Genomic DNA, 9768 nt, shown 5'->3' with positions numbered 1-9768 from the left:
CGCCCCGCGGAGGTATCGAGTTGTCCTTTTTCGAGGAAAGAACAGAAACTCCAAGAAGTTTTAAGAAGAGAAGAGAGAACAATTCTATTTCATTGCCATCTGAACTCATTATTACAGCTGATTAAATAGCAAAATAAATAACGGAGATAAACTAAAATGTCGGGGTTGACAACAAACTAACGCTTGTTACTCATCACAAAGTCAGAAAAACGCCCAGGCAATTTGCGCACTCTTTGCGGCCTTCTATTAACAGATTGTTGCTCTTTTGTTGCATGAACAGAGTCTTCATCCACAGTATTCTGGCTTTGACTTAACATGGCTGTATCATTACCCCCATCCCCAGAAAGCACCTTGTCCTCAAGGTGGAGGTCAGGGAATGCACTAGCCAGCGCATCCACAGGTACCCAAATGGCTTCCTCCGGCGGACGATCAACCCAATGAACTAAAGCTTGTAATTCTAACTCCCCTTTGTGAATGATACGACGGGAACCAACAATAGAGACAGGAGCACTGAACCCTTCTTGGGTAAAGTCAATAGGGATGGATGGCGAAATTCCGTCGGTAGGTCATCGAAATGGTTTGAGAAGGGATACGTGGAAAACTGGGTGAATTCTTGATGAGTCCGGAAGCTGCAAACGATAAGCAACTTTCCCAACCCGTTCCAAGATTTTGAAAGGTCCAAAAAAACGAGCCCCCAACTTCTGGTAAGGGCGCTTCGCAATTGAGAGTTGTCGAAAAGGGTGGAGTTTTAACCACACCATATCACCCACGGTCAATTCCACGTCACGTCGCTTCTGGTTGGCTAGCTGAGCCATGCGGTGTTGCGCAACCGCTAAATTAGCTTTGAGTTGAGATAAGAGCTCATTACGATCCTGCAAAAGCTCGTCTAAGGCATCGATGTTTGAAGATTTAGGAACATAGTGAGGGATGATGGGTGGTAGTCGACCATACAGAGCTTGAAACGGACTCATTTTCAAGCTGTGGTTGTAACTAGAGTTGTAACAGAATTCAGCCCAACTTAGTAAAGATGCCCATATTTTTGGTTTCTCATGACAAAAAGCCCGTAGGTATTGTTCCAAGCCTCTGTTCACTACCTCCGTCTGACCATCGGTCTGGGGATGATAGGAAGTACTATGCTTCAGCTTAGTGCCACTAAATGCGAATAATGCCTCCCAGAACGCACTAGTGAAAAGTGGATCCCCATCTGAAATAATGGAGGTGGGGAACCCATGATTCTTAATTACAATATCCAAAAATAATTGAGCAGCTCGTTTGGCGGTAAAATGGGACGGTAAAGCCCCAAAGTGTGCAAATTTCGTAAGACGATCGACCACAATCAATATAACGGTATAACCATGAGAAGGGGGTAAACCAATGATAAAGTCCATGGTTAATTTATCCCACACAGTAGTTGGTATAGGAAGAGGTTGTAACAAACCTGCAGGATCACTAGTAATGAACTTAGTTCGTTGGCAGGTGAGACATGAAGCAACAAAGTCTGTCACATCTTGTCGCATTTTTGGCCAGTAAAAAATAGCAAATAATCGCACTAATGTTCGTTTCACCCCGGAGTGCCCTGCCACTTTAGAAGCATGGAATTCTTCCAACAGGGATTGTTTTAAAGCATAATGCGGGCTAATGTAGTATTGTTGGTGTAACACCCTGTGTTACGAATCCTAAAACCAACTGATTAATTAATTAATTAATAACCCAAGAGAAAGAATAAATTATAATGATTAATTAGGGAAAAAGGCCACCATAGCCCATGGGCCCAATTATATAAACCCAACCCCTAAACCCAATAGGAATAAACTCTAAACAAACCCTTGGATCTATAAATAGGGAACTTAGGGAACACCTAGAACCCCCCCCCCCCCCCACATGCCTAGACGCCCCACCACCCCAGGAGAGCTCCAAGAATTCCCTTAGAAGAAATCAAGAAAGCAAGAAAGCTTAAAGAAAGATCCTTCATAGCCAAGGAATTAATTAAGGCTAAGAGGTAACCCATGTCTCAACAAAACCTATTTTCATAGCTATGGTTTCCCCTTAGGGTTTCCCCCGTATGATTGTGAATGGCGAATTACTATGATTATTATTGATGTTGATTTAATGATTCCATGGGGAATCTTGGTAATCTTGATATTGGGAGTTTCTTGATAATTGGGATGTTCTTGATGATTAATTGGGATTCTTGATGATGATGTGCTGTTCTTGATGATTATGTTGTTCTTGATGATTAATTGCTATCCTTGATGATACGTGTTGTTCCTACCGAATCTTGCAATTAGAAGACGAATCGTATTCTTGTGGATATAAAAGTGATTAGAACCCTAGGTTGTATCGTATGATCTTATTCTTGGATTATCGGGTGGGAAATCGCATGTTTGGGTGTTGATTATGATTAGAAAAGCATGTTAGGTTATGTGCCGTTCGTCTATCGTAATTGATCCGTTAATTGTCTATGTGTTGTCGTTAATTACGTTGAAAAGTGTCTAAGCATGGTTTCGGGTTCCACAACGGTTCCCGGGGCGAAAAGTGATGAAAAGAGTCAGTGGGGGGTAGGTGGGGGGTAGGGGACCCACCACCTACCCGCGGCAATTCGGGCAGCTCCGGCAGCGGGCAGCCGGCGGGCGGGCAGTTGCCCGCCGGGCACCCGCTGCCCGGAACAGTGTCAGCCGGCGGGTGGACCCCCACCCACCGGCTACCCGCTGGAATTTCTCCCACCTCGGGACCCCGGCTTCCCCGTTTGATGTTTCCCCGATCCCCGTGGTGTCCCAACGGACCCCGTTTGTCGTGCCTATGTCTAGTTTGATGTTTCGGGTACCCTTCGTAGGTTTATGAGTCTGTTATATCGCATGCTAGATGAATTGGTATCCCGTTGACCTAGGTGAAGGAAGTATGAACCCCCTTAGGACTATTCTTAGTATGTGATGGATCACGCATAGGTTTGTTATACGCTTTATTCCCCTTCCCAATGTGTAACGTGGGTTGCATGTGCTTGCTATGTGTTATGTGTGTGTGCTACCCCAATTCGGTTGTGATCGGATTGGTTATCCTGAGCTGCGGTTCAGAAGCTGGCTGCGGTCAGATTGGTATTCCTGGCTGCGGTCAGATGACATTCTCTTGGGCTGCGGTCCACCGTTGGGTTGCGATCAAACGTTTCTATACGAGCTGCGGTTCGTCCTTTATCCTGGCTGCGGTCAGATGACACTCTCTTGGGCTGCGGTCCACTGTTTGGTTGCGATCAAACATTATGATGAGCTGCGGTTCATCGGTCGGTTGCGATCGACCTCCCTGTGTTGCGATGCAGGGCATGGTGCTGCGGGGCTGTGTCAAAGCTATATGCGCTGACCCTCATGTATGGGCATGCGATCGGTCCTGTGGCGCCAACAATGTGCGTTATCTGTGTGATATGGACGAGATTGTGATTATGAGTGCCTTGGGATGTGACTATGGGATTTATATTGGGGATTGTTTATGATGGGTTGTGATTATTGTTTATGCTTTGCCTTATCTGCCTTATCTATTGTGAACTGCATATGCTCGTTATAACTATTGCTTGTGTCTGACCTTATCTGTCGAGTCATTCCCGGTTTTAAAAGCTAGAGTTCGTAGGATATATCTTCATGCTCACAATGGTTTTCGTATATCTATATATATCTCTATATGTATTGTATTTCAACGCGTTGGAGTGGGTTACCAGCATTTCTCGCTGAACAGATATATTTGGCTTTCAGGCACAGAAGAATAAGTCACTAGAGCGCGCTAGAACCCGGAATGTAGAAGTAGATGGTTCCCTTATCGGCCTGCGTGCCATATTAAGCATTTACATTATTGAGGATATTAGTTAGTTAGCCTGTGCACCTGGGTTCTCTAGCTCAGGTGTGGCATAGCACCCCGTACACTTGTATTATGTTTTGGGATTTAATGAGATAATGCCTTTATTTTATAAGTTTTAAATGCCTTGAAAATCTGGGGTGTTACAGTTGGTATCAGTGCCTAAGTTTGACCCTAGGAAAAGACTCTTAAGACCGGACTTTAGGACATTAGGCTTGAACTCCAGGTATCTAGGAGCATAGGCTTCAGGAATCGTAGGATGCGCAGTGAGATTGTGAAACCTACACATCACCCCGCACTTCATCCCTCTCTAATATTAGAAATTCCTTCCCCACTTATTATATCAAGTTGAAACACAAAATAACATCAACCTTTAATCACCAGGATGGCACCTAAGAAGAAACAGTCAGGAACACCGAGACACACCTCTCAAGAAGTCTTGACTCAAGCCCTACAACGCCTGACCCAAATTGCCCAGGCACTAAGTACTATCGTTCCCCAACCTCTGCCAACAGACGAGAACTTGGAAATCCACCACCAAGTCTCGGCACATCAACCACCCACCCTCTCGGGAGACGAAGACCCCACAACCCTCGAGGAATGGATTGAGACATTCGACAAGGTGTTCAGGACAACCCAATGCCCCGAACGCCACCGGGTCAGGATAGCCTCCTTCTATTTCAAGCACGAGGCCGACGGCTGGTGGGCCCGCGAGGGGCCTACGTACGAACAAAACCCCGGATTCAACTGGGAGGACTTAAAGACGCAGTTGCGAGAACAGTTCTACCCCAACCACCTGAAAGCTGCCATGTGCGAGGAATTTCTCAGTCTAAGACAGGGGACGGCCCCGGACTCAGAATACTACCAACGATTCTGCCGACTGGCTCGCCTCTTCCCCGAGCTAGTACCCACCGAAGGGACCAAAGTCAGGAAATTCCTAACGGGCCTTAAGCCCGAACGCCAGAGGTCCTTGGCCGCCCAAGAACCGAAGACCCTCGGAGAGGCCTATGCCAAGGCATGTCAGCTACAGCAGGTAGCGGACCCGCCTCCAGGGATGCAACTGGGGTATAAAAGGAAACCCGAAGGAAGACGTCCAATTCTCGCCAAGGAAGCTAAGAACCCCAAAACCGCCCCACTTGACCAAACCATCGCGCCGACTACCCGGGGAAGGGTCCTCACCCTAAGCAAGGCCAGGATCGGAGATAGCAACATAGTCTCCGGAACCTTCCTAGTGCACGCCACCCCAGCCATCATATTATTTGACTCAGGGGCTACCAACTCGTTTATAGCAACCGAGTTCGCCGCCCAGCTCGGTCTTAACGCCACCACCAAGGTCCGACTCCAAGTCAAGGTGGCCTCAGGCGAGGTCATAAGATGTGATCGCATGTACGAGCATGTAATGATCACCATTCAGGGAGTGGAATTTCCCAGTAACCTGATCCAGTTTCAATTAGATGGGATGCAAGTAATCTTGGGCATGGATTGGCTAGGGAAGTTCCAAGCGCAAATCCTGTGCGGAGAGCAGAAAGTGGTCCTACGAGGGCCAAACGGTAAGAGGGTGTCGTACCGCAGTGCCCGCCAGGATCCAGGGATCAAGCTGATAAACATGATGAAAATTAAGAAGTATCTGGGCCAAGGAAACGAGGCCTTCTTGTGCTCAGTCGAAGACCTCAACGCCAAAACACCCGAACCACAAGCCATCCCAGTGGTAAACGAGTTCACCGACGTCTTCCCAGACGAAATTCCCGGGGCACCCCCGGCCAGAGAAGTCGAGTTCACCGTAGACCTCATACCGGGCGCCGCCCCGATCTCTAAACCACCCTACAGGCTAGCACCAAAGGAAATGAAGGAACTGAAAACACAACTCCAAGAACTGCTAGATAAGGGTTACATCCGACCCAGCACCTCCCCATGGGGAGCACCGGTACTATTCGTTAAGAAGAAGGATGGGAGCATGCGCCTGTGCATCGACTACTGGGAACTCAACCAAGTTACTATAAAGAATAGGTACCCCCTTCCCCGAATAGATGACTTATTTGACCAACTCAAAGGGGCAGGGGTATTCTCGAAGATCGACCTAAGATCCGGGTATCACCAGATCCAAGTGGCCAAACCGGACATCCAGAAAACGGCCTTCCGGACACGTTATGGCCACTACGAGTTTACCGTAATGCCTTTCGGCCTCACTAACGCGCCTGCCATATTCATGGACCTCATGAATCGAGTATTCCGACCTCACCTGGATGACTTCGTCATCGTGTTCATTGACGACATCCTAGTCTACTCCCGAAATAAAGAAGAACATGAGACGCACCTTCGCATATCTCTGCAAACCCTCAGGGAGAACCAACTCTACGCTAAATTCTCCAAGTGCGAATTCTGGCAAGACAGCGTAGCCTTCTTGGGCCACGTGATAACCAAGGAAGGGATTAGGGTGGACCCCGCTAAGGTTCGCGCCGTTAAGGAATGGACCACGCCGAACTCACTCTCGGAAGTCCGAAGCTTCTTAGGTCTAGCGGGCTACTACAGGAGGTTCGTACCCGACTTCACCAAGATAGCCCAACCCCTCATTAAGCTCATGAAAAAGGAAACCCCCTTCCGTTGGGACGACGGCTGCATCTCGGCCTTCCAAGCATTAAAGGATAAACTAACCACTGCACCCGTGCTAGCCATACCCTCCGGATCGGAAGGGTTTGAAGTCTACAGCGACGCATCCAAGAAGGGGTTAGGATGCGTACTAATGCAAAATGTCAAGGTAATAGCTTACGCATCCAGGCAACTCAAAACCCACGAAGAGAATTACCCCACCCATGACCTCGAGCTAGCCGCTATCGTATTCGCACTGAAAATCTGGAGGCACTACCTGTATGGAGTACAATGCAAGATCTACACCGACCATAAGAGCCTGAAGTACATCTTTACTCAAAAGGACCTAAACATGAGACAACGAAGATGGCTGGAACTCATAAAGGACTACGACCTAGATATTCAATACCACGAGGGAAAAGCCAACGTGGTGGCGGATGCCCTAAGCCGAAAGACAAATCATTCCCTTAACACCACGTGGGTCCTACCGGACCATCTGTACAGGGACTTCCAAAGGCTACACTTGGAAATAATAGAGCAGGCCGTGCCCACCCTCTTCGCGGAAATCAAATCGGGACAACAACAGGACCCGGAACTAGATAAAATCCGCCGCGACCTGACTCGAGGGAAAGAGGGCCCTTTCGAAGCACACCCAGACGGCAGCCTCCGCTACAAAGGGAGGTGGTGTGTACCCTCTACGCACCCCCACTTGAAACAGCGGATCTTAGAGGAAGGACACAACTCCCCTTACTCCGTCCACCCAGGCGGTAACAAATTATACCAAGACGTAAAGAAATCATTTTGGTGGCCGAATATGAAAAAGGAAATCGCAGACTTTGTGGCCAAGTGTCTGAATTGCCAAAGGGTTAAAGCCGAACGATGCAAACCCAAGGGACTCGTGCAACCCCTTGAAATACCACAAGGAAAATGGGATTCCATATCCATGGACTTCGTCGGAGGGCTACCCCCAACGAAAACCGGTAAGGATAAAATCTGGGTCATAGTGGATCGACTCACTAAGACAGCGCGATTCATTGCCATGAAAGAAACATGGACGATGACGCAACTAGCCCAAGCTTACGTAAACCGGGTAGTGAAATACCACGGAGTTCCCCGGAACATTGTGTCCGACCGAGATTCCAGGTTCCTCTCGCAATTCTGGAAATCACTACAAGCGGCATTGGGAACGCAACTAAAGCTAAGCACAGCCTTTCACCCCACCACAGACGGCCAAACCGAAAGAACCATCCAAACCCTCGAAGACATGCTAAGAGCCTGCACGCTCGACTTCCGAGGGACGTGGGAAGAACACCTAGACCTCATCGAGTTCTCGTACAACAACAGCTACCACGCGAGCATTCGCATGGCACCATACGAAGCACTGTATGGTCAGAAATGTAGAACCCCATTATGCTGGGAAGATATGGTCAACCCGGTAACACTGGGCCCCCAATACCTACAAGACACCATAGCTAAGGTCAAACACATCCAGGGAAGGATGAAGGCCGCCCAAGACCGCCAGAAGTCTTACGCCGACCTAAAGAGGAAGCAAGCCGAATTCAGCCTCGGGAACAAGGTCTGGCTAAGGATCTCGCCCACACGAGGGGTAATGAGGTTCGGGAGAAAAGGAAAACTCAGCCCCCGGTTCATCGGCCCTTACGAAATCGTGGAGAGAATCGGAGACTTGGCCTACCGTCTCGCCCTACCCGTCGAGCTAGAACGAGTACACAACGTGTTCCACGTATCCCAGCTAAAGAAATACATACACGATCCAAGCCACGTACTCCAACACGAGACCGTGGACCTCGACGAGTCACTAGTATACGAAGAGAAACCCGTAAGAATCCTGGACACCAAAACAAGAAATACCCGGAACCGAGTCATGGAAATGGTGAAGGTTCTCTAGACCAACCACGGGACCGAGGAAGCCATATGGGAACTTAAGGACACAATGAAGGAGCGGTACCCCGAGCTGTTCACTCCAGGTAACTAAGGGAAAACATTCTTTTTTTTGTCACCCAGGGCCAAGCTTCGGGGACGAAGCTTCCTGTTAAGGGGGGGAGAGTGTAACACCCCGTGTTACGAATCCTAAAACCAACTGATTAATTAATTAATTAATAACCCAGGAGAAAGAATAAATTATAATGATTAATTAGGGAAAAAGGCCACCATAGCCCATGGGCCCAATTATATAAACCCAACCCCTAAACCCAATAGGAATAAACTCTAAACAAACCCTTGGATCTATAAATAGGGAACTTAGGGAGCACCTAGAACCCCCCCCCCCCCCCACACGCCTAGACGCCCCACCACCCCAGGAGAGCTCCAAGAATTCCCTTAGAAGAAATCAAGAAAGCTTAAAGAAAGATCCTTCATAGCCAAGGAATTAATTAAGGCTAAGAGGTAACCCATGTCTCAACAAAACCTATTTTCATAGCTATGGTTTCCCCTTAGGGTTTCCCCCGTATGATTGTGAATGGCGAATTACTATGATTATTATTGATATTGATTTAATGATTCCATGGGGAATCTTGGTAATCTTGATATTGGGAGTTTCTTGATAATTGGGATGTTCTTGATGATTAATTGGGATTCTTGATGATGATGTGCTATTCTTGATGATTATGTTGTTCTTGATGATTAATTGCTATCCTTGATGATACGTGTTGTTCCTACCAAATCTTGCAATTAGAAGACGAATCGTATTCTTGTGGATATAAAAGTGATTAGAACCCTAGGTTGTATCGTATGATCTTATTCTTGGATTATCGGGTGGGAAATCGCATGTTTGGGTGTTGATTATGATTAGAAAAGCATGTTAGGTTATGTGCCGTTCGTCTATCGTAATTGATCCGTTAATTGTCTATGTGTTGTCGTTAATTACGTTGAAAAGTGTCTAAGCATGGTTTCGGGTTCCACAACGGTTCCCGGGGCGAAAAGTGATGAAAAGAGTCAGTGGGGGTAGGTGGGGGGTAGGGGACCCACCACCTACCCGCGGCAATTCGGGCAGCTCCGGCAGCGGGCAGCCGGCGGGCGGGCAGTTGCCCGCCGGGCACCCGCTGCCCGGAACAGTGTCAGCCGGCGGGTGGACCCCCACCCACCGGCTACCCGCTGGAATTTCTCCCACCTCGGGACCCCGGCTTCCCCGTTTGATGTTTCCCCGATCCCCGTGGTGTCCCAACGGACCCCGTTTGTCGTGCCTATGTCTAGTTTGATGTTTCGGGTACCCTTCGTAGGTTTATGAGTCTGTTATATCGCATGCTAGATGAATTGGTATCCCGTTGACCTAGGTGAAGGAAGTATGAACCCCCTTAGGACTATTCTTAGTATGTGATGGATCACGCA

This window comes from Ipomoea nil, unplaced genomic scaffold, assembly GCF_001879475.1.
Source record: "Ipomoea nil cultivar Tokyo-kokei standard unplaced genomic scaffold, Asagao_1.1 scaffold3054, whole genome shotgun sequence".
Classification (NCBI taxonomy): domain Eukaryota; kingdom Viridiplantae; phylum Streptophyta; class Magnoliopsida; order Solanales; family Convolvulaceae; genus Ipomoea; species Ipomoea nil.
Note: the sequence above shows the minus strand (reverse complement) of the source record.